The 25,507-nt window shown below is 36.5% G+C and overlaps 1 protein-coding gene and 1 pseudogene across 3 annotated transcripts in view; both read left to right on the plus strand.

Moving 5' to 3' along the window:
- Window positions 1–25,507, plus strand: part of CERS6 (ceramide synthase 6) — a 389,110-nt gene that overhangs the window by 174,060 nt on the left and 189,543 nt on the right. The window lies entirely within an intron of this gene.
- LOC143677720 (twinfilin-1 pseudogene) lies at window positions 6,160–20,202 on the plus strand (annotated as a pseudogene).

A 25,507-nucleotide genomic window follows, 5' to 3' on the forward strand; every position in this document is an offset into this window, starting at 1 on the left:
GTATAATTCAGAAGGAATAGACATCTACTCTTTCCCAACCTGCCTTCGATTTTAGATAAGGAAACTGTGGAGGGAGAAGTAGAAACATTTTCTAAAGGAATCTATGCATGGATCCCCCAGTGCAGGTTTATAACAAGGCATTACGAGAAGGAATATACCAGAGTTGAGGCATTCTTACAAGGGTAAGGCCACCCAACTCTTACAGTTTGTTGTGTCAACAAATGTCAGTTGGGTATCACATCAAGGGTAAATAAGACAATTCTGATGGCACTTTGAGCATAGGACGGGGGTGGGGGTGGGGGGGGGGATGAGATGAAAATAACATAAATTCCCCAAATGAGAGGAATGTGTATTATGCCAGGCATTGTGCTAGGCTTTTTATTTACAAAAGTCTGTGAAGTTTCCATTGGATTGAAAGAACAGTATTTTTAACGGAACGATGACTTAACGGAGGAGGTGGTGTTTTTCCAGTGAAGATATATTATGAGCATTTCCCCATGGGCCATTAAATTTACTCCCAATACAATTGTGAATTTACCATGGTTTATTAGCTAATCCCCAAATGTCAAACACTGAGGCATTATGATTTGTGTTTTGCTATGTAACTCTGTGCTGAATGAATTTAATGTACATCTCTACTTTTTTGGTATGATAAATTCCTAATAGTGGAATTACTGAGTGAAATGATCTAACATATTTAATAAATTCATATCCTCTACATATTTATATGAGTTAGCATTACATGAAACCAAGGCGTTTTTCTGTCCCCATGTTAACATTGGAGATCTAAAAAGTTTTAAAAAGTACTTGACAATATGATGTACATAAAAATATCATTTTATTTTCATTTCTTTATTAGTAAATTAAATGAATTTCTTTTTTTTTTTCAGTTATCTGCTTATGTCTGTTGTCTATAATATCCCAAGACCATTGGGATATTGATCTTTTTCTTTTCATATATGGAAGATATTGGCCCATTCTCTGTCCTTTGTTCTCAGCCTTTTAGCTGTAAAGAATTTATAAAAATCAGGTCAGGAAATTCTGAATTTTTTCCCCCTTTTTATATAATAAAACTTTGCACTGCAGCTTTACTTTTTCAAAGGCCCCAGATGCCCTTAAGAAACTGACAAAAATTTTTCCCTAGAAAAAGCTGTTTATATATATATCTAAGTTAGCATAAAATTACTGATGGTTCATGGGGACCCCAAATTAAGAGCTCCTTGGTCTTAGTGAAGAAATACCTGTTGTCTGCAAGCTTGAACCAGCCCTAACCATTATCGTAAATGCCCTTTTACTCTACTATGTGCCAACAAGCACCAAGAATGGTGTCGCTAGCTTGCTTTTGGTTGTGAACGTTCAGGTTTTACCAACTACCTGATGTTCATATTTATTTAAGAACTCAAAATTATTTTACATCCTGTGCCTTAGGCTTATTTTAACATTCGTATTTATTTTCATTTTATAAAGAGAAAACATGTTGAACACTGTCCTTTTAATGAAGAAAAAATATCCTTTGTGAAAATGTTATTAGACTTACAAGCAATATTTCTAAGGCAGTGTTTATAAAATTTTCTGTATCTCTTATTGTTAGTATCTTATGTAAATCATTTACTTGGTGCATGCTTGCTTCTTTTAGTGATTCAGTTATCAATTAGGAATGCCTATTAGGTAACACAGAAAAGTGAATAGTGGTTAAGATTCATTCATTCATATAGTATTTTCTGCGTGACTGCTCATATCAAGAGTGTTCTAGTCTCTAGAGACACAGCAGAGGACCTAGCACATGTTCTACCCTGGCAGATCTTACATTCTTAGATCCTGCTCTGGTGTCAGGGAGACAAGGGTGTGAGTCCCAGCACCAGTACTCAGTTCCTGTATGACCCTCTGATCCTCAGTTTCCTGTGTTCATCAAATGAAGAAAATACAGACTCTCAATTAAGCAGCTCATTTTGTGATGAGACCTGTGCCATTCCCTGGTAACCGTGCTATCATTTAATAAGGGAGTTTGAAATATTATAAGCACACATTTCCCTTTCCCTTGCATTCTCTATTATTTCCTATGTGATCCTTTCCTATCCCTCTACTCCTTCTTAATGCTTTCATCACTGTCTGTCCATTTCCAAACTCCTTGCACCCATCTGGAATCTAGCTTCCTGTGCTCGGATCTCACACGGTTCCACTCTCTCATCTTCTAAATGATCAGGTCTCTACTTGTCTTTCTCACTGGAATCTCTCTACAGAGGTTTTTCCTTGAACTCCCATGGTACCAATAACTAGCTCTGCCCGTTTTGACCATTAGCCCCTGTTTAGAATTTTTCTCCATTGTTTTCATGTATCTTTATATGTTTATTTCCTCCCCAACTAAAATGCCTCACTATGCAAGGTATGCTTTCTGAATATGTGATGGTTTGTTGATTGACTCCAAGGAATAAATTCCCTTCCTTTGAAACTGAGAGTTCCCTAGTGCTGTTTCAGGGCTATGAGGATGTGGAGTAACTGCTTAGCTGCTTGCAGATGGGTGTAGGTTCAGGGAGACATTGTCAATGAAAGTGACCATGCCCTCCATTGGGGTTTCGTTTTGTCTTGTAGAAAGTGGAGCCCCCATTGCATCTCTTTTGGGTTATCTGGACAACACTTTTTGGTTGGCAGAGGGAGTTCCTTTCTAAGCTGTCCCTTGCCGAGTGAAATCTTACAAGAGGCTTCTGGGTTGGGACTCAAAATGATCAGTGCTGCCTCTGCCCTCCAAAGGATGTTTATGAGGACTGGGGATGACAGAAATCAAGAAGCCATGGAGTGGGCAGGCTGCCCAGGAAGAGGACCTTGGGGTGTGGTCACTTTGAATTCCCTTTGCTTTCAAGCCATCTCATGGTTGCTTGTAGGAAAGTTTGCTGAATCCAGTTTCTTTGACTCTAAGTAGAGAAAGCTGCTTCACTACATCAGAGAAAAAAGGGCAGTAATATTTCTTTACAGGGCTTCAGAATAATTCCACTGTCAAGAGGAGAAATTTTAGTGGAACATTTCAGTCTGAAGAAAAGAAATATTATTTAGTCTGAAATTTAGCCTACACTTTCCTTTCATGTGGTTTCTGCTCAAGAGTTCTTAGACTAAGGTTAGATAAAATGTTGAGGCCCTTTGAGGATTGTAAAAATCAGTGAAAAAACCAAAAACAGTATAAATGCCATAATTGCACTCATTCATTTCTTCCTTTACTTTTTAAAAAAATTCTGAAGCTCCTTACATTGGATTATTTATAATATAATTTTAGCTAACTGATTTGAGTAACAGAGCATTAAAAATGTAAGTTTATTATAAGGCTAATGGCACTTCTTACAAAGAAAAGTTAATATTATGATCCATACAGATAGATTGCAATTATTAATTTTAATGGTTTGGATTCATATCATCTTCACCTTTAGTTTTTAGATAGGCATCAAATAACATCTAGTGCTTGACTAGTGTGAATATTGCCTTACGATTAGCAAGAGTTATGCTACTGTTTATGTAGTCATTAAAAATTTTGGAGGAGATCAAAGAAAGGAATTTCATTATTTTCCCTTTTGTGTAGACTTTATTGTTCAATATAAGTCATCTTAAGTGGACTTCATATTTCCTTCCAGATGTGAGGGAAATGTGCCCAAAATAGCAAGATTTTGTTTGTTTCTTTGTTTTAATTATGAAAGCTGCCAGACCTTAATAATTGTTGTTAAATGTTCACATGTCTAGCTAATAGATTTTAATTATATTCATAAGCTTTAAAGGGAAGGAATTCAGTGCTTTGCAAAATGGTTGGTTTGGGTTTTGGATTCCATTAAGGGCATTCAATTCTTTGCTGTTCACCCTGTCAGATGGGAACTTAATACAGTGGAGGCTAGATTATCTGGGGGCGTACTAATGGCGTGTACTCTTGGGATAATTTTCACCTGGATACCCTCCGGAATCCCTTGTTCAGGGAAATATAGATGATCTGCCTAGGAGCAGATTGAAATAGAAGCAATAAGGTTAAAAAAAAAAAAAAAACTCGATTTCAGTCCAGTGGCTTATTTTCTAGCCATGATCTGTTAATCTATTGTTTCATCCCTTCTATTAGCACATGAAACAGTAAATGTTTTGAAGTTAGGGTTTTGTTTTTTTTTTAAGAAAATTTGAGTATGGGAATTCATTCATCATAGCTTAAATGGTAAATACTATATTTGCCCTCTTTAAAATACAATGCTCTTTTGCTAGTGTCTCTTCTATTTATTGAACTCTAGCAGCTGAGCACTGCATTTGCTATTCTTTGTAATCACTGGCGGAATCCTTTCTACACTACCAGGCTCTTAACTTCTACTTTCCAGTTCCCAGTACCAACGATGGGCAAATGAAAGGTGTTCTCAGATATGGGGTAGGTCTCCCAGTTTTCCAGTGATAAAAAATATTCTGGAGCCAACTTAAATACGTAAGCATTTAGTTATGGAGATAGAGTAACCTCAGTTTATTATCACGTATTAATTAATGATATATTTAGTTGGAAATAATGCTTTTTCCATTACTTTCAAAAAATAATTTTATACTAAGCCTACATATATGCATCTTTGACATTGTATCTTCAACATCATTGGAGCTATTTCTGTGTCGCCTAGTACGTAATGCTAGAATACAGCCTTCTCACTCCCATCTAAACTACAAGGACTTGGAGTGTCTTTGGTCTCTATGTATAAAGTTATTCCTATAAATTTTATCCCTGGCGCCAGCACTCATTGTCTGGCATTCAGACTTGTTTTGTTTTTGCCTTCCTTTATAGGTTTATACCGGGGATCTCCACAGTGTAATGCTTTTCTGTAGTCCTTGTAAAAGGGCTCTTTACAATGGCATCTAAGACTAGCAGTTGTGAGGTCATAACCTCCGAGATAATGACCGAGTCTTTATTAAACTTCTTTGCTTCCTTAAATAGATTTCATCAGATGACCTCCTTAAGCATCCCCTACTAGCAATGATTGAGGTTGTTTCATATTTGAATGTCTTCATTCAAAGAATCCTTCTTTGTTCAAACTAAAATATGCAAGAGCATTCTATAAGTGAGAAACTGTGTAAGGCCCCGAATATATGGCAAGCCCCTCTTTTTGTGATGGGGAAAAATACCCTCTGTTTATATATGGTACAGTATTAACCAAGGTTTATGTTTTGTTTCAGTTTGGTTTGGGGTTTTTTGGAACATATATTGGAAGAATTGATTATTTCCTTTTTTAAAGGTTATATACATATTTTCGAAGGTGAAAATAATGGAAGCAAAGATACGGTTTCCTAGAAGAATAGGGAATTTAAATATGCTAATGATAATTGCTTGAAACTTGTCTACCCTAAATATATAATATGTGGTGTCCCAAGAACGTAATACCATCAAAGCAAACAAAATTATAGAAGTATTGGATAAAATAGATCTCAATTCCACAGTTCGATAACCAGTAGAGAAAGAAAAACTAATGACTTTGCTTATAAGATTTTCATTAACTTTCTTCATTTCTCTAATATACATCTGCCCCTTGATCTTTCATATCTTAATTTCCATATAAAGTGTTGTCAAATGGTGCAGTGATATGATGTAGGAAAACTAATACAAACTCTGACACCATTCTTGGGAGAATCTGGTAAATATGGGAAGACAAGATACATATAGGAGAAGATTCCGACTAGAATATGACCATTACTAATTTGCCTCTTTTAAGACCCTCTTTCAACTGCCTGATCAGGGTGTGGGTTGGCCACACGAGAAGCAGGCTGCTTCTCTGAGTAGAGGGAAAATACTGGTACAGTTGTACTGTGTTCTTTTCCATCACCTCAGACCATATTTCTCATTCCCATTCTTTCTAACGACATGGAAAACACAGTTATGAATGTGTTTCAGAGGTGATTATCCTAGAAATGCTTCCCATGAGTTGTTACATTTAGAAGAAAGGCTGTAAATTCTTATGCTTTTTGTATTTTCCCCTCAGCATTTTTACTCTTGCCAAAAATGAGAATGCAGATATATACACAAAAGGGACATCAATATATTTTAAAGTGAACCCTATTAGAGTAAATCCAGCTATGAGCTGCTGCTAAGATTTATTATCTTGGACTGAAAGAGTCCTAAATGTAAGTGGGTTAGTAATCTAAAAAAAAAGTATCTTTTCAGATAAAAAAAACAAAAATAAAAACAAATCATTTCTCTCAGTATATAATTTCAGGCAGGAGATAATTTGCTGACATACAGTTTGAGATCTGCCTAAACTTGTTTGAGGTCTTTATCCGTGGTTTTATCTGTGTTTGAGGCCTTTATATGTGAATCGAAGCTCATATAAATCCTCCTAGACCATAACGTGCCCACTTTATTAAGAACACTGTCCTGAGCTTTACATGAGGGGTCTGGTTGACAGCCTTGGTTAAACTTAATTAAATGTCACAAATATTTCATTCCAAACATAAGCAAGATGTGAAGCTGGTGATGTAGAGTTAAGTTCTTTCCCTTCAAAGGGGTTACACTCTGGCAGTAGGTACAGGGTGGGAATAAAAATATCTCAAGGGCAAAGGAGAATGACGCACAAAAAGCTTTCAGAAGAAGGGAGCATGCTTATCAGTTTGGGATGGTTAAGATGAGCTCCACAAAGAAGGGTAGTGCTTGGGACGGGCTCTGGAGGGAGAGCGGTATTTGGATAACAGTATGTGGAGGAAAGCCGTTCCAAAGGGAGAAGCAGCTACAGCCGGAAAACGGGCAAGTACAATATGTATTTTGAAAACAAGGGTGGAGTTCAAATTGGCAGGAAGAAAGTGGAGTAGATGTTGTGGACATGGCACATTTTAGAGCATAATGACTGTATTGGTGATCATTAGGTGAAGTGTGATTTGGGGGGGATCGAAGCAGAGAAGTTTACTTTAATGGAGTTTTGAAGGAAGGAAAGTTAAAGCTAGTTGTGTTTTGAACTTAGAGATATTTTAGTTTTGTGACAAAAACACTTAATACCTATGTTTACTGCTGGTGCATGGTTCCACTATGTGAAACTTAATTTGACAACTAGATAAGTCTGTATTATATCTTGACCTCTCTCCTTTTATCCAGAACTTTCTTGCTATCAAGGAACTAGCATGCTGGAGGGACACTGAAATCTCTGCCCAACTCTTGTCTTGTTTTCCTCCAGCCAACCCTCTATTATCTTTCAGATATACTTCCAGCTTCCTTATAAACTAATTTACCAAAAGCTTCAATACTTGATAATGCTTTCATGTGATCTGACTCAGGAGTATTTGCATTTCTATGGTCAATCATACTTTATTCAAAGTTTTTTTTTTTGTCTTTATTGGTAGATTTTCCAGTAGGCAACATACTGGTAGAAAAATGGGATCAGAATGGTTTTTGAAATCAGATTCACCTGGGTTAAAATCTGGCTCCCCTCCTATGAACCTTTCTGAGACTTATTTGACTGATAAAGTTATCATAATACAGTGCTACTTACTTCATTGGGTTGTTAATAGCTTTTGTAGTTTGCACACTGAAAGACTTTAGTACATCTTAATTTTTTGTCCTCCTCCTTTCCTCTCTCACTATAAACACAGATGACAGTGCATCTGCTTAATCACAAGCGAATTTATCCTACTTCTCACCTTGCAGTCAGAAAAAAGCCATATTCCTCTTTAAGTAAATGACCTTCAAAATCAGGTTTGTGTTCCAGGTCTTGAGCTTTGAAATGTTTCTATTGCTCAACCAGTTGGTATCTCATTCCTTCTTCTGAAATTCAAAGACGCCTTGTACTTCTCTGCTAGTATTTAATTCACGTATCTTCCTGTGCCATGATTATTTGTGTATTTATTCCATTCCACTATCTGACTGGAGGTCTAGACTGTACATTCCTTCAAGGCATCTTTCCATTTCCTGTGGTATGTAATACAGTGCCCTTGTTCTAGTTTGCTAGCTGTTGGAATGCAATATGCCAGAAATGGAATGGCTTTTAAAAGGGGAATTTAGTGAGTTGCTAGTTTATAGTTCTAAGGCTGAGAAAATGTCCCAATTAAAACAAGTCTAAAGAAATGTCCAATCAAAGGCATCCAGCGAATGATACCTTGGTTCAAGAAGGCCGATGAAGTTCAGGGTTTCTCTCTCAAGTGAGAAGGCACATGGTGAACACAGTCAGGGCTTCTCTCTCAGCTGGAAGGGCACATGGCGAACACGGCATCATCTGCTAGCTTTCTCTCCTGGCTTCTGGTTTCATGAAGCTCCCTGGGAGGCATTTTCCTTTTTCATCTCCAAAGGTCGCTAGCTGGTGGAACTCTCTGCTTCGTGGTACTGCAGCATTCTCTGCTCTCTCTGAATCTCTCATTCTTCAAAATGTTTCCTCTTTTATAGGACTTCAGATACTAATCAAGACCCACTCAAATGGGTGGAGACATGTCATCCCCTAATCCAGTTTCACAACCATTCTTAACTAAATCACATCAACCAGGGAGATGATCTCATTACAGTTTCAAACATACAGTATTGAATAGAGATTATTCTACCTTTATGAAACGGGATTTATATTAAAACATGGCTTTCTTATAGGGCATATATCCTTTCAAACCAGCACAGCCCTATACACATTAAATCTCAAAATCGAATTAAATTAATCTGATGCTTTTGTAATGCTCACATATAAATGGTATCCAACTCCAATTCCTACTTTTCTATGGCATTTGGCACCCTATCTTTGTTTACCAATCTTTTGCAAAATATCTTCAATGTGTCTAGAAATATCACCAAACAGACCTTATGGGTAGTTTTCTACTCCCTCTAGAGCAAATGCAGAATTATTACCATGGAATTCAAAACCCCCAGTCAGTCTCCCCATACTCTCCAACCACCCTGTGCTTATTACAGTTCAGCCTACGCCCTATGATTCAACTAGACACACAGGCTAAATGTACTCCCCTTTCACAAAGGTGGATAAAAAATATCCATTGTCAGCTGACATAACAGGTGGCTTTCTCTTATCACCTAGAATTTCGTAAAAACAAATGTTGGCACAATCCCCCACATAAGGTCATAGCCTAATCTGGGAAACAATTTTTGAACCAGCACCAAGATAACTGTGACTCTTATTACATAGATCTGTTTTTTTTTCCCTTGATGTGTAATTTAAATTGAAGTTCATTTAGATTTATTGGCAGTATTTCATGCTCATCTGCTGATTGCTTGTTAACCTGTGCCTTCTAAAGACAAAGGCCATTTGTGAATTCTGATTTTCACAGTCTCTTAGCACTCACATTCATGTTTTACAGCCATGCATTTTGTAGATGAAGATAACGAAACTTCCCTAGTAGTCAATAAAGTAATGTCTTAGCTTGATACTTTTAAAAAGAAATTTAATTTACAGGTTTTATATTTTGCATGCAAGTATGAGCTTGAAAATACAGAAATAAAATATTTTATCATGACTTCCAGAAAAGGAAGCATGGATGAAGTAAGATTTACTGCCCTTTAAGCCACAGAATCAAATACCTTAAATGAAAGGTCAGGCCAAAGAAGTTGGTTTAGGCAGGGTGTTTCTTGGAGGCTGTCAGTATGCTATGCACGCATTTCAGTAGTAACAGAATAAAGAAGGTAGTGGTCACAAATAGCAAGGGTCTACCCAGTATAAGCCTTGGTTGATTCCTTTTTTTTCTTTCTCTCATTTAAAAAAATAAAAGGAAATCAGTTTTCACAATCTTTTTTAGATCAAGGGACATATTAAAAATCATCTTAGTAAAAATTAAAGATCATAGAAAAGTATTTCAAAAGCCCATGTCTATGTGCAGCTAAGAGAAAATGAACATGAATTACCAAATGTATAAGTGCTAAAATGATATTGGTCCCTTGCTAGAAGCAATGTTTTAGTTTAATTCAACTAGAGTAATCCAGTTGTATAAATAAAATATCACCCAAATCAGCCTTTCTCTGTATAGACTATTTACAGAAGAACATGTGGTCAAATAACATATTTTGAGCTCCCGGTTAGTATGCAGCACTGTGCCTCAGAGAGTTTAAATTTAGAATTTAGGTATGTTGTTTGCTCCTACAGAGCAAAGGAGAATAAGTAATGTGTCTACACATATAATGCGGTCAATGGATATAAACTAATTTGAATTCATTAATCTTATGAGTTAATATCAAGGACAGGGCATAAATCCGATCTGGTGAAATTCATAGTTGTCGTTCATGCGTGTGCATTAAAGAATGTGATTTGGAGTTTGACCTCTTTGAGACTTGGATCCCAGTGTCTTGGGCCTGAACAGGTCACCATTCAAAAGGAGTTTCCTACAGTGATAAAAGTGAAATTCTTTTGGGTTCTGAGCAGTCTCCAAATCAGCATGTATATGTTCTAGCTAATTTATACCATGAACTTATGTTTTATGAAATGCATAAATTATCTATCTCTGTATACTCAGTGGGGCTAAAAATATCACCCCATCCTTTGACTCTAATCCCTTCAATATTCTGGTATAAAGAGCTGGTAATGGTTATCTTCCATTTTAATGGAGAAGAAACAGAAACTCAGAATAAGTTCCTGACTTTTTATTACTTAGCTGCTTCTCTTTGGGTTTGCCTTTTGTCCCTTAAATTTCTAGATGGTTTTTGTAGCACCACGTTTTTGCTGAATATCTTATCATTTTGAAAAAAGAGAAATGAGCTAAGCCTAAAGGGTATGTGGGCAGTGTTCTTGACTGGAACATTTCTCCTGTATATCAGCTCCACTGAATCATACTGGAAGATTTAGTTAGCTTCATTTGTTCTCTTGGTAAGTGAGGGATTAAAAAATGTGCTATGTGCCTAAATGAATGTTTATATCATTTATGAAGAATAAGTACGAGGCATGATTATGATAACCAGGCAGGTAGACCAGCTTTGGGTACTACTTCTGAAGCAATTAAAAAAAAAGCGATTTAGCCAAATAGTTTTAATCTCATGAGATTTATAAAAGATCTTAATGTGTGTGGACGTGCCAGATCCCATGGAAGTCTGCCTCTCCACACACCGGTGGCAGCCCGCCCAGCAGCTTTGCAATGCCTCTTCACATGTTTCCCCTGTGTTCTTAGTCCCTGGGCTAGTGATCTAGTAAGGTCATAATCTCTCATAGCTGCCAGTGGGAGACCTAAGTGTAATTATAACTTCCAGGATATGATGTCTGTAGAGGCCAAGCTCAAGCTATAGTTGTTATCCTAATTCTGAGAGAATCATGGCTGATAGGAGATTAAAGTAGCAGAAGCTTAGAATGAAGAGCTGCTCAATGAACCTTTTCGTCCTAGTGCCAGGTAAGTTTAACCAAAGGAGTTTAGGCAGGTGAGCCTACCCTGAGGGTTAGTTATATTTTCTCTAGTCCCTAGTTTATATCCAAGTCTTTTCTTTATCTCAGCATTTTATTTATCTATAGACTGAAGTCACAAGTGAAATGATAAACTTGTTTGGTTCATTTATGCAATTGAATTATGAGAACTGTTATTAGATAGGGTTTGAAATGAAAATGAAAAAAAACTTATTAGAGAGGAGCAAAAAGTATTCAAGAGAGTCATTTTCAGTCTCCCAGAGAAAGATTTAGATATTTTTACATTCCTTGAAGCCATTCTTAATTACAATACCCTTGATTTTAGTCCTTTCCCTTAACCCTGTTCCCCCTCCAAGTCGAAAGTTATAAGCAAATTCTTTTGGAAGTTTTGGCTACTTACAAGCTTAATTTATTCAAATGTACATCAAAGCCACAACTTCATAAAGATCTAATTCCACATTTCCACACAAAAGTAATTATGAAAAGATTGGAGTGGGGTGTATGTGTGGGAGATTTGATTGCTGAGAGCTTGAAGGCCAGACTCAATGAGTAAGTGTCTTTAGAGTTCTTTTTTTAGGGACCTCAGTCCCTAAAAAAATTTAGTCAGAGACCACCACTAGGGACACTGCAGGTTATTATTTACCCCTTTAGAAAGAAGTCCTACTCTCTATGCTTGGTTCTGAGAAAATCTGCATCCCTTTCTTTTACTAAAACATGCTTGCGTCACTACCTAGCTCTGTTCTTGGCAGTGCTATCCCAGTTTACCTAAGGTTCTACATGAAAGAGCTTGTACAATTCCAAAAAAAACACTGTGCAAGATCCTATTACCCTAAAGCATGCAATGGAGCAGGGAAATAATGTATATTTATTACATTAGTCAGTACATTCCCCGTATGTACAAATGATAACAAGAAACTGCTTGAGAATCAGTTTGCTATCCAGTTGTATAATTCTGCCTTGAATTATGCAGTGCATATATTTTTAGGAACATAGAAATACATTTTATTTTTTGATATCTTCATTAAGACATTTACCCTTACATTACATAAAATTTATCTTTTTTTCCCAAACACTCAATAAATTTTATTTTTGTAATTTGAATCCTATTTTCCCATTAATTGTGTGGCATCATTTGGGGGATGCTATGACTGATTCTGCTATAGCAATTCTAGTTGCAAGTGTTTTATCTGATTGCCCCCCACACCCCTCACCTACCTACTCCCTATGCCCTCCTTCACTTCTTTCTACATTTTCAAATTTGAAGAAGTTCTATGATCAAGTATTTGGCAATGTGATGAGTATTTTTGTAATAACTCTTTTTGTTGTTTTGCAAAGTGTGGATGGATATCGACTTGCCTTTACTGTCCTTTCTGTTTGAAAAGGGGCCTCTACACTGCTGATTCTGGGTTGGGAGCTGGAAGTCACTGATGTCCTGTCCATCCCCCTGTTCTGTGTGTCTATGAAAGACTTCGGAGGATTTGGGTATTGAGGAAGCTCCTCAGCTCACTGGAACTTTCTCTTAAGCTTCTGTCCTACCTAATCCTCCAGTGGCTCAATAACCCAGTGTTTACTTACCTGGAGAAGTGATAGAGTGTGACATTGTCTCCATGTTAACCAGATCTCCAGATCTGATGTGGAAAGAGAGTTCTCCAGGTTTTTTCCCCAGTGACATGACGATAGGATGACCTTGAGGTAGAGGCTACTGTCTTCCTATTGTTACAAGTTGGGAACACAGACAGAGGGATGTGAGTGATTTCTTAGAACAGGTAAGTTTTCTTAGATTTGCAGTTGTAACCCTTCAGAGAATAGTTTTGTAGATTATCAGCTGTTTGAGAGAGGGACTACATCTTTTTCTTATTTGTAGTCACAGCATCTAGTAATATGCCTTGGCATTTAGTAAATCTTCATTTTATCTGCCTTAATGAATGGACAATCCATTTTTTAGCATAATTATCAAATAGAATTTCTTGACTGACATCTCTCCATTTTTGTTGGGGAGACATTTTCTAATAACTGGGCAAGAGTTTATTAGAGGGTTAGAAAATGAGGATGATTTCACCCCTGCCTCAGGAAAGCGGAGTTTCCATTCTAGCATATTGATATTGTTTAGAGTAAGAGTTAGGAATGAAACATTCCACCTGTTTCTGTCACTAATGTAGCTAGTTATACTTTTAAAGCGCTTAGAGCAAAGGTTGTGAACTGGTGGTCCCAAGTCAAATCCAGACTGCAAAATGTATTTTGTTTAACCTGCATGGTAGTTTATTATTAATCAAATTAATTGATGACATTTAAAAAGAAACAAATTTCATATAAAATGTCTAAAACATCAGATTTCCAACTTACTCTGGAAAATGGAAAAAAATGTGGTAACGTGAGTTTGCAATCTTTCTTGACATTTGACCAGTTTTAATTCCTTTAGGGTACTGAACTTGCTATATCACCCACACCATGTGTCACATTGCCAGCATTGGAACTGAGTACCAGTTGCCCTTCATCCCAGTACTTGTAGAGCTAAATCTAACTCTTGCATTGTTAATCTGGCCTGCCTGATCTCTATAGGGATTAAATTTTCCAATCCCTTGTTTAAAGGCTCTCAGTTTAAGGGTTTTAAATGATGACCTTAAAGTTAGATATTTAATTTTGTTAATTTAAATGTTGAGATAGTTACATAAGTTAATATCTGAATACAAAGGAGTTTAAAAATCTATGAAGAAACACAAACTCCTTTTGTTCATTTATACATCTTCAGTGGCTGAATTATCCACGTCATGTCTTATTTATAACATTACATTGCCATGGAAATTCACTGCTGTACTTTTCAGTTCCCAACTCTACTAAATTTTACTCTTAATATTTTTTGAGCTGCTTGTAGAATGGGCAGATTTAGTGCAGTAGTAATCTCAAGTGGTTTTGTAGTATTAAATATTAAAAACTTAAAAATTGCAAACAAGGAAAAAATAAGAAGTCAGCCAAATCCTGACACATAATTTTAATAAAGAGACAACAGAGTCTCTTATTTACATGACCTACTGCTTAATCACTTTAGTCGGACGAAGGTCTCCTCTACGCTGTATCTTCTTCAAATCTAATATGAAATGTCTATCCTAGAGCCATCATTCTGTTTTGGCAGTCTGTTTAGCTATTGACACTGGCCCATGTAGTTAATCATTAGCTTTAATTTAGAAGGCATTTATTGGGTGCCTTTAATATACTAACTATAATAACAACAGCAATGATAGTTAAAAGTTCTTGAGTATTTGCCATGTGTTGCATGCTGTTCTTTCTACTTGACAAGTATTATCTCATTCAATCCTTACCCCACCCCTCAGAAGTGGGTGTTACTGTCTTCATTTTACAGATAAGAAGACAGAGGCACAGGGAGTGCCCAAGATCATAGACCATGTGAATGTTTTGTGGATGGAGTAATCGAGCCCAGGCCATTTGAACACAGCCTCTCTAGACCTAGTCCTCAATAGGTTAAGACACAGGTCATTCACTCAGAGCTGAAAATACAACTGATTGTTGGTTACTTAAAGGATAACTATAAAATATGTTATCTTATTGATAGAATAGTATGCAGTGTGAACACATGTTTTTGCAGTGGGAGGTGGAGATCAGAATAAACTTCAAAAAAGATCATGATAAGTTCAGTTGGATAGAAAGGGAAAGGAATCTCGAGAAGAAAAAGTATGAGCAGAGGTACTGAGGCATAGAAGTAAATGACCTATTTAGGGAATGAAAAGCAGCCTGGAAAATAATATTTGTAGTCAATTTATGAACACAACTAGGTATTGCTTATTTGCAAACTTGGGCTATTAAGGACGAAAAAAAAATTAAGATAGGATCGCCATATGTTGGATTAGGAATGAAATGTACCATATCAGTTGAGGAGGTGATCCCATGCTAGGATAACATTTGATTGTCTTTACCCAGCTAAGGAGTAGGGCCACAAAGACATCATAATCTGCCCATTGTAAAGGACATTCTGAGATACAGGTTGGCTGTGTATGTTAAAGCACTGGGGAAAGTGAAAGTTGGCCTCTGGACTGGTAGGACCTGCTCTTGGTGAAACTGCCTTAGGCCATCCAGCTGAACAGTGATTCTATAAGATCTCTAACTCCTCTTGTTCATTTCTATGTTTTGCAAGCACCTTCCTGATTATACTTTGGGTTTCTGTATAGATTTGCCAGCATGAAAAAAAAACACTCATTCATGCCAAGGTGAATATTCTGGACTGTGTGACTATTCTGTTTCTCACGATTAAATTAATTGATTAGCATTCTGGCTTAAATATCTGTCTGTTGAATTTAGCTAATAATGCTAGCCCACCTCTGTACAAAACAAAAGCTAGGTGTTCTGGCCTAGGGCAAGGAATGAGGGGACAGAGCAAAGGGGATAAGTGAGAGGGGTATTCCAAGGTAAAAGTTTGAGATTTGATGACTGATGAGATATGGAGGTTGAAGGAAAGGGAGGAATCAAGGATAGGAAACTGAGTGGACAGAATGGAAGGAATGCCCTTGACAGAAATGGAAGGCAGAATTGAGTGGATTTCTGGGATAGTGATATCACATGGTTGGTCTTGAATCAAGAATCAAGGTGTCTATGTTGGTGGAGTAGTCTGGCCTTTTGGAATCCAGGGCTATGAGGCTGGTTAAAAGCAGTGTCTCCACAGTATACAGGGAACAGGTGAGTTGTCCTAGGAGAGCATGTGAGGTGAGAAAGAGGTGGAAGGTGGAGTCCTGAGTATCACTGGCTTTGAGAAGAGCAAAAGCTGTCTGAGCAAGAGGCAAGAGAGGCAGAGAGTTTGGACAGAAAGGGAAGGAGCAAAACAACAGTGATTCAAGCAAAAGGGAATAGCCAGGTTTGTCATATATGATAGGATCAAAATATAAGACTTAATTAAAATGAATTAGACTCAAAATATGAACATTCAAAGACATCTTAAAGATCTGGTTGCTTTCCCAGAGATGTAGCTTGAACTTATCTTAAGAATACCATGAATGTTAGCATCAAAGGAAAATTAAAACTCATGCTTCCTGACTGCCGGTCTCCCACTTATCCCATTATCTTATGTGGCTTATTATGTTCTAAGTATATCTTTGGAGTTCATAGGTACTACTATGTAATACTAGTTAATAGGAGAAACCTTGATGCTGGCTTAAGTAGGGAGCTCCATCTCACTGTCTTCCTACGCTCATATTGAAAAGAGGACCCCATCAGGTGCTGCAGTATGAATATAGCTGGTGTGTGGGCAACTCCAAACTCTTCTAATCTGCTCGCAACTCACATGATGTTAGCCAGTCAGCCAGGAATTTCATTATGTTTGTTGTAAGTGAGATTTTGTGAAATAGCTTTTTCTCTTATGCAGGAGGGGGTTGACTGACTGTTGTTAGAAAACCTCCTTGATGACAGACTGTGGATCTGCTTATGTCCCTTTTTCTAACAGAGGAGGGGAAAGAGCATCACCCTTACAAGAAGAAGATATTAGCTACTGGGCAGAAGTCTAAACCTTGTATTTGTTTTGAACATTCATAATTTAACTTTCATACACATGCTCACATACACGTATAGGTACAACATATGTATATGCATATGTATGTCTGTGTATATATGTGTCGATGCATACATATGTATTTATATGTTTTTCACAAACAACTTGAAAATCCAGGAGGTGAGGTGTGATGTTAAATTTCTGCATGGTGAGTCCAGTATGTCAGGACATGTAAATTATTGAGCCAATCTGTGAGCTTTCCCTTCCTAGAATACATGCCTGTGCATCTCTCTCTTTTTGTTTTGTTTTTCCTTTGCATTGATTTTTCCTAACAGCCTGACAAATAGGTATTTTAATCCCTATTCAGATTAGGAAATTAAAGAAAGTTTATGCTAGATTCCTAGGCACGGGCTTAGAGATAAACAGAGGTCTCTAGCCACATCCCTATGTGGTCAGCTGCTAAGATCATGTCCAGTTTTAAGACCTTCAGTAGAACCTGCAATAGAGAACAGACACCAAACAGGGTAACAGGCAGGGGGGAATTCACTTTTCTTGTAAAATCAAATGTGCATTTTGAAAACTTCAGTGCTATTAGTCCCTATTTTCTTCTTTTCCCATGCAATCACAGCCTCACTGCAGAGCAAGGGACTCTTTGTCTTCAATTTGTTTTCAGGTGAGAAAAAAAAATTACGTGAAAACACTTGATGTTCAGGTATACATAGCATGAGTCTGATTCTAGATGACTATAAATATTTGTCTACTTTTGCCTTAACCGCACACTTAAGAATTCTAACATTTTCAAGTGCATGCTCCAAAGTCATATTGACTAAATTTATTTTTGGCTACATGGAGTCATATTGGTTTTATTCCTTTTTTTATCCTTACCCTAGACAGTTGTTAGCTGAAAAATGCTCATTTGTCTTTTTCTGATTTCCCCAAACTTGAATCTAATTGTTTCATGGTATAAATAACATCTTTTCTCCTAGCTATAGTGTTTCTTTGGACTCCTAAACTAAGTTTGAGAACTACCCTGGGAATTTAGATTGCCCACCAGGGTTTCCAGAAGGAATCTTTAATCTCACCTTTAGTCCATTATTTGAAGATATATGGGGATGAGGGGAGATAAATGGGGTATTGTTCAAACTAGCATCCATTTACTTTCTCTCTCACTGATGAACATCCCTATTAAACTCAAGTAATAAAGTTAGCGCCCCAATAGCAGTTTGAAAAATAAAATACTGACTAAAAATCATGTGCCAGCTGTTTACAAATGTTCTCAGATGAAATCAATCAGTTAGTTGATTGTCATTTCAGGTCCTTCCCTCGCTTTAAAATGCTGCATGCTAAATAGAAAGAAAACTAATCTTTGGAGGAAATCACTTTGGCTAAAAGCCTGTGGAGCAAGAAACATTGTATCTGCATCACTAAGGTGGTTCCTAGGTGTGTAATGGCTTTAAGTTAATAAATGTGAGATAATTGGCAGAACTTACTGTTCTACAAATCAAAAATCCATCCAATCACCCAAACAAATAAAAGTCTGAAACCAGTGGCTCTTTTAAAAAATTAGGTGTTGATTTCATTTCTAAAATTAGATGTTTATTCAGTGATGAATATTACACTGCCTTCTTTGAGAATAGGCAGCATATTAGGTGTCTGCTCAGTATTTTCGGAAGTGTATGGTGCAGTTATCCATTCACAGGCTTGACTTCAAGGTTACATGTCCACACGATGAGGATGAAGGAGAGCTGGTATAAAAAATAGAGAGACGGGACTAGGGCCTCTGGTTGCAGTCAGTGCCGGTTCCCGGAGCCCCCCGCAGCTGCCATGTCCCATCAGACCGGCATCCAAGCTAGTGGAGATGTCAGCGTTATCTTTGCCAGAGCAAGAAATGGAAAATTCAGACTTCTTAAAATATCTACTGAAAATGAGCAACTTGTGATTGGGTCATGTAGTCAACCTTCCGATTTCTGGGATAAGGATTATTATGCCTTTGTTCTACCTCTGCTGGGAACAGACAACTGTGCTCTGTATTATTCAGATTAGATTCCCAGAATGCCCTGGGATATGAATGGATATTCACTGTGTGGTCTCCAGATCATTCTCATGGTCATCAAAAAATGCTGTTTGCAGCAACAAGAGCAACTCTGAAGGAGGAGTTTGGGAGGTGGCCACGAAAGATGAAATATTTGGAACAGTGAAGAAGATGTATCATTACATGGACATAAAAAATATACCTGCCATCACAATCGTCCCCTGCCCACTGACTACAGCTGAGGAAGATTATGACATTAAAATGAATGAGGTACAAACTAGTGTGCATGTGGTCACTGACCGTCAGACACTACAAGAAGTAGCTTTTCCTATTTCTTGAGCTCTTCAGGCTTCGAAAAAATTGAATAACAGACAGCTCAACTATGTGCAGTTGGAAATAGATATAAAAAAAATGAAATTATAATTTTAGCCAACACAACAAATACAGAACTAAAGGATTTGCCAAAGAGGATTCCTAAGGATTCAGTGTGTCACCATTTCTTCCTGTATAAACATTCCCATGGAGGAGACTACTTGGAGTCCATATTTTAAATTATTCAATGCCTGTGCGTACATGCAGCATAAGAGAACGGTTGCTGTATTTTAGCTGCAAGAGCCCTCTGCGAGAAATAGTAGAAAGACACTACAAATGAATGTAATTAGAAAGATTGAGATAGATAATGGGGATGAGTTGACTTCAGACTCCCTTTATGAAGAAGTACGTCCCAGGCAGCATGCTCATAAGCAAAGTTTTGCAAAACCAGAAGATCCTGCAGGAAAAAGAGGAATTCAAAGACTAAATCAGTTTAGTCTTTCAGTTTCAGCTGAAACTGAAGCCACTACTGATTGAAAGCATCATATTAATCATTATAATGCTAGTTTTTTAAAAGTCTAATTTTTGAAAGACCTGAATTTATTCCATTTTGTAGGGGGAAAATTGTATTAAAAAAAAAAACACTTTTTACTTTTGTGTGTTTTTAAAATTACTGTTACAGAAGACTCTTGATTTCTATTTTTGAGTTAAAGCTAGAAAAGTGTTCAATGTAGTAATATTTAATTTTGGCACACTTTTCATAGAGAGTGATGATCCCACACTTTCACGTGATTGACATAATTCTTAAAAGAGAAATATCTTAAAATATTCATACTTAGTGAATATGTTAAGGACCAGGTTAAATTATTTTCCAAGCTCAAAACTTCTTGTGCCTAGGAAAAGGTAGAAAGTTGCTTATTCTGAGGAGCTGTGCTAACTTTGTCAGACTGTGGGATCATGTCTGCAGTTTTTAAAAACAGTGCTTTATTGCAGCAGTCTTTTCTGTTTGATTCTTTGCCATTTATTAATGGCATTGAAATTTTAAATCAGCTTACTCTAAAATCTTAAGGGAATCAGATATTTTCTATACTGCAGATTTTCTGATGATATTGAAAGACTAGTTTAAACAGTCTTAGTAAATTCTCTTTTTAATGCGTTAAAATTTTCCATATCTAAAGTCATTTAATTTTAAGTATCATGAAACAGTAAAGAAGATGTATCAAAATAAATATTAAATATAAATAAATATTTAATAAATAAATATTTAATAAATATTATTAAATATTAGTTTTAAATAATATTTAATTATTAATTAATAACTAATAATTATGACTCTGGGGCAAGAGCCATAATTTTGAGGAATTGTTTTCTAAGTGAACTGAGGGATCCGGGATTTGGAAATTCCTGATCTAAACCTTATGCTGCATAAAATGAATATCAAAGGACGGACCACGATGGCTCAGCAGCAGAGTTCTCGCCTGCCATGCCAGAGATCCAGGTTCAATTCCCGGTGCCTGCCCATGCCAAAAAAAAAGAAAAATGAATTTCAGAAATGTACATTTCATAGTGTAAATTATGAAGCACTCACTTCTAAACCTTATTATCTAAGGCATATGCACCTGTCCAACATTCAATGTATGTTGATGTAAGCAAAACATATTAGAATAATTATGAGTTGGCAGATTTTTTTAAAAGTAGAAATGAGTATTTGTGTGGGCTTTTGTTGACAAATAACTAGACTACAATATTTAAACATGAAAAATAAACCACAGTAATGTTGCACTTTTTAAGTAAAGATGCTCTTTAAGTTGTTCTATGGGTGCACACATAGATATGACATATACACAAATTGAGAAGCCTGAGCTATGTTGCAGACCATAGCTGCAGCTGTTATTTTCAGTCAGGAAGGATGTTACCTGTCATGAGGGTATAAAATAATTCAGTAGTGAATGTTCTCCTCCATCCATGTGCAATTATACCTTCAAATTCCACTACACTACAAGAAGGTAAATGGACATTCCAGAATATAAATGTGATTATACAGTCCTTAATTATTATTGAATGATTGCTGAAAATCAGTGATGCATTTGTTTTAGATTATAACTCTTTACAGTATGCTTTAGGTGACATCATCTTTAAATTAGATGGTGAATAAAGTATTCCCGGTAAATTTAGGTAACAGTAAAGAATTACATGCCTTCTGTGAACATTTTATAAGTGCATTTTATATCACAATAAAGATTTTTCTCTTTAAAAAATATAGAGAAACCCATTTTCTTTCACTACATTACTTGTGAATGTAGGAAAGTTGCATTACTCTCTGAACAAGTGTCCTTACCTGTAAAACAAAATCAGGGGTTGTGGATGGACTCCCAGGGATTCCTATCTAGCTGATTTGAGGAAGGGAAAAAAAAGGTGGAGGTGAGGGGAAATTGGATACCTCTGATGTGTGTGCACAGAAATATAGTGATGTGACTATAAAACACTCTCAAACAAATCCTTGCTTTCAGTGAGCTGTGTTCCTACCTGAATTAGCAGCATACGTTTATGCTTTGAATAAGATTCTTGATAAATCATTTCACTTTGAGGGTGTGCTTCACATGGCAGGAAAAGGAAGATGAGTCAATAGAGAGAGAAAGTCTTTTTGCTCTCCTGCATTTGCATAGAAAAGTAGCTGAAAAGGAGGTGACATTTGCCTTTGGGCAAGTTAGTTCAATCCTGTTTCCTTATCTGCAAAATGGGAATAACTGTAGTATCTATCTCATTGTGATAAGATGAAAATTAGTTAAAACATATAAGATCCTATGATGGTACCAGGCATAAAGTAAGTGCTCCAGAAATGCCAATTCTGATTGTAGCAGGCAAACAGGTAGCCCCAATCAAGGTAGCAGAACGAGATATTTCAAGGCTCCATCCTGCCACAAAAACTTTGAACAACCAACAATCAACGTTCTAGGAAACAGTTAAAGAACTGCAATAACAGTGCAAGTACTGAATCAAGGAAAATGCTATTTAAAAGGAGTAAGGCCTCCTACTCCTGGCTGGCCCCTTTCCCACCCCTCAATATAGAGCTAAGCTGCTTCCAATGCAGATCCCCAGTCCCAGTTCCGGAGGGAGCAGGGTAACCCTCATGCACATACTAGGAGCATGTATATCTGGCCCAATCTGTATGACAGCAGCCTGAGGGACTTGCTGTCCGAGAACTTCCCTGCTTGTAGAATATGTCTGACAGAACTCTCCTGCAGAACACTGGGAAAGCAATCAAGTACATGGCTGGGACAATAGATTGCCAGCTATTGGACATACCATATGGCTCCTGGAACATGAGAAAACATTTTTAGCGGTATTTTGAGGTGCAGAAGAATTTGATTTTGAGGAGTTTCCATTTATCTATTTTTTTCTTTTGTTGCTTGTGCCTTGGGTGGCAAGTTTAGGAAGCTACCTCCTGTTACCAGGTCTTGAAGATGTTTCCCTACTTTTCTTCTAGGAGTTTTATGTTACTGGTTTTTATATTTAAGTGTTTAATCTATTTTCAGTTAATTTCTCTATGGGGTGTAAGGTAAGGATTTCTTTTTCATTCTTTTGGCTATTGATATCCAGTTCTCCCATACCCATTTATTGAGAAGACTTTTCTGTCTCAGTTCAGTGGGTTTGGGGCCTTGTCAAAGATCAGTTGACCATATATTTGGTCGTCTAACTCTGCACTCTTTATTTGATTTCATTGGTCAGTACTTCTGTCTTTGTGCCATTGCCATAGTGTTTTGACCACTGTGGCTTTATGATAAGCTTTATTCTTTTTTAGGATAATTTTAGCTATTCAGGGTCTCCTTCCCTTCCAAATGAATTGGGTAACCAGCTTTTCCAAGTCTTCTAAGTAGGTTGTTGGAATTTTGATTGTTACTGCATTGATCTGTGAGTCAATTTGGGTCAAACTGACATTGTAACTACGTTTAATCTTCCTATCCATGAGCATGGAATGTCTTTCTACCTATTTAGATCTTCTTTGATTTCTTTTGTCAATGTTATGTAGTTTTATTTGGACAGAAAACTGCAAATAATGAAAGTTCTACTTCTTTCTTTAGATGCCTTTTATTTCTTTTTCCTGCCTGGTCACTCTAGCTAGAACTTCTAGTACAATGTTGAATAATAGTGGTGACAGAGGACATCCTCTGTCATTCCTGATCTTAGGGGAAAGGCTTTCAGTGTCTCACCATTGAGAATAATGCTGGCTATGAGATTTTCATATATGCCGTTTATCACGTTGAGGAAGTTACCTTTGATTCCTACCTTTTGAAATATTTTTATCAGAATAGGTTGTTGAATTTTGTTGAATGCTTTTTCAGCATCAATCAAGAAGATCATGTGATTTTCCCCTTTTTGATTTGTTAACGTGCTATATTACATTAATTGATTTTCTTATGTTGAACCACCCTTGCATTCCTGGTATAATCTCCACCTGGTTGTGCTGTATAATCCTTTTAATGTGTCATTGGATTCTATTTACTACTATTTTGTTGAGAATTTCTGCATCTAAGTTCATAAGGGCGGTTGACCTATAGTTTTCCTTTCTTATAGCATCTTTACCTGGTTTTGGTATTGAAGTGATGTTAGCTTCATAAAATAAGTTAAGTAGGGTTTGTTTTTCCTCAATTTTTTTGGAAGAGTTTGAGCAGGATGGGTGTTAATTCTTTTTGGAATGTTTGATAAAATTCCCGCATGAAGCCTTCTGACCATGGGCTTTTCTTTATAGGAAGATTTTTGATGACTGATTGAATCTCTACTGGTTTGTTGAGATCTATTTCTTCTCAAGTCAGTGTAGCTTGGTTGTGTGTTTCTAGGAATTGTCCATTTCATCTAAGTTGTATAGTTTGTCAGTATATAGTAGTTCATAGTATCCTCTTATGATTTTTTTTTTCAGGGTCCCTGGTATTGACCCCCCTCTCATTTCTGATTTTGTTTATCTGCATACACTCTTTTTTTTTTTTTTTTTTTTTGTCAACCTTGCTAGGAGTTCATCAATTTTATTGATTTTCTCAAAGAATCAACTTTTGGTTTTATTGATTCTTTCTATTGTTCTTTTGTTCTCTCATTCAGTTAGCTCTGTTTTAATCTTTGTTATTACTCTGCTGTTTGCTTTGTGTTTTGTTTGCTATTCTTTCTGTAGTTGGTTTTATTGATTCTTTCTATTGTTCTTTTGTTCTCTTATTCATTTAGCTCTGTTTTAATCTTTGTTATTACTCTGCTGTTTGCTTTGGGTTTTGTTTGCTATTCTTTCTGTAGTTCCTCCAGGTGAGCAGTTAAGTCCTCGATATTTGCTTTTTCTTCTTTTTTTAGTACAGGCATTTAGGGCATTAAATTTCCCTCTCAGCACTTTGTTTGATGCATCCCATAAATTCTGATATATCATATTCTCATTTTCATTCAACTCCAGATAGTTTATTTATCTAGCAATTTCTTCTTTGACCACTGGTTGTTTTAAAGTGTTATTTATTTTCCATATATTTGTGAAAGTTCTGGTTCTTTGGTGGCTGTTGATTCCAGCTTCATTCCATTGTTATCAGAGAAAGTGCTTTGAATGACTTCAGTCTTTTTAAATTTATAATGACCTGTTTTGTGCACTAGCAAATGATCTCTCCTGGAGAACGTTGCATGAGTACGAGAGAAGAATGTATATACTGGTATTTGGGGGCATAATGATTTATATATGCCTGCTAGATCTAATTCATTTATCAAATTAAGTTCTCTATTTCTTTGTTGATCCTCTGTCTGGCTGTTCCATCTATATATAGGAGAGTGGTATATTGAGGTCTCCCACTATTATTGTTGAAATGTCTATTGCTCCCTTCAGTTTTGCCTCAGGTATTTTGTTTGCCTCATGTACTTTGGAGCTTCTGGATTGGAAGCATAAACATTTATGATTCTTATTTCTTCTTGGTGAATTGTCCCTTTAATTAATATCTAGTGTCCTTCTTTGTCTTTTATGACATCTTTACATTTAAAATCTATTTTGTCTGATATTAGTATAGCTATTTCTGATCTCCTTTGGTTACAGCTTGCATGCAACTTCTTTTTCCATAATTTCCCTTTCAATCTATTTGTGTCTTTTGGTCTATGAGTCTCTTGTAAGCAGAATATAGCTGGATCATATTTCTTAATCCATTCTGCCAATCTGTATATTTTAATAGGTGACTTTAGTCCATTAACATTTAAAGGTATTACTGTAAAGGCATTTCTTGAATCTACTACCATCTTAACCTTTGGATTTTATTTGTCAGATCTATATATTCTTTTCAGTATTTCTCTTTTTATACTCTAAGTTACCTTTACTGGTACTCTTCATTCTGTGCCCTCCTCCAAACCTTCCTCTCCTGTCTTTTTTTTTTTTCT

The sequence above is a fragment of the Tamandua tetradactyla genome, chromosome 3 (assembly GCF_023851605.1).
Source record: "Tamandua tetradactyla isolate mTamTet1 chromosome 3, mTamTet1.pri, whole genome shotgun sequence".
Classification (NCBI taxonomy): domain Eukaryota; kingdom Metazoa; phylum Chordata; class Mammalia; order Pilosa; family Myrmecophagidae; genus Tamandua; species Tamandua tetradactyla.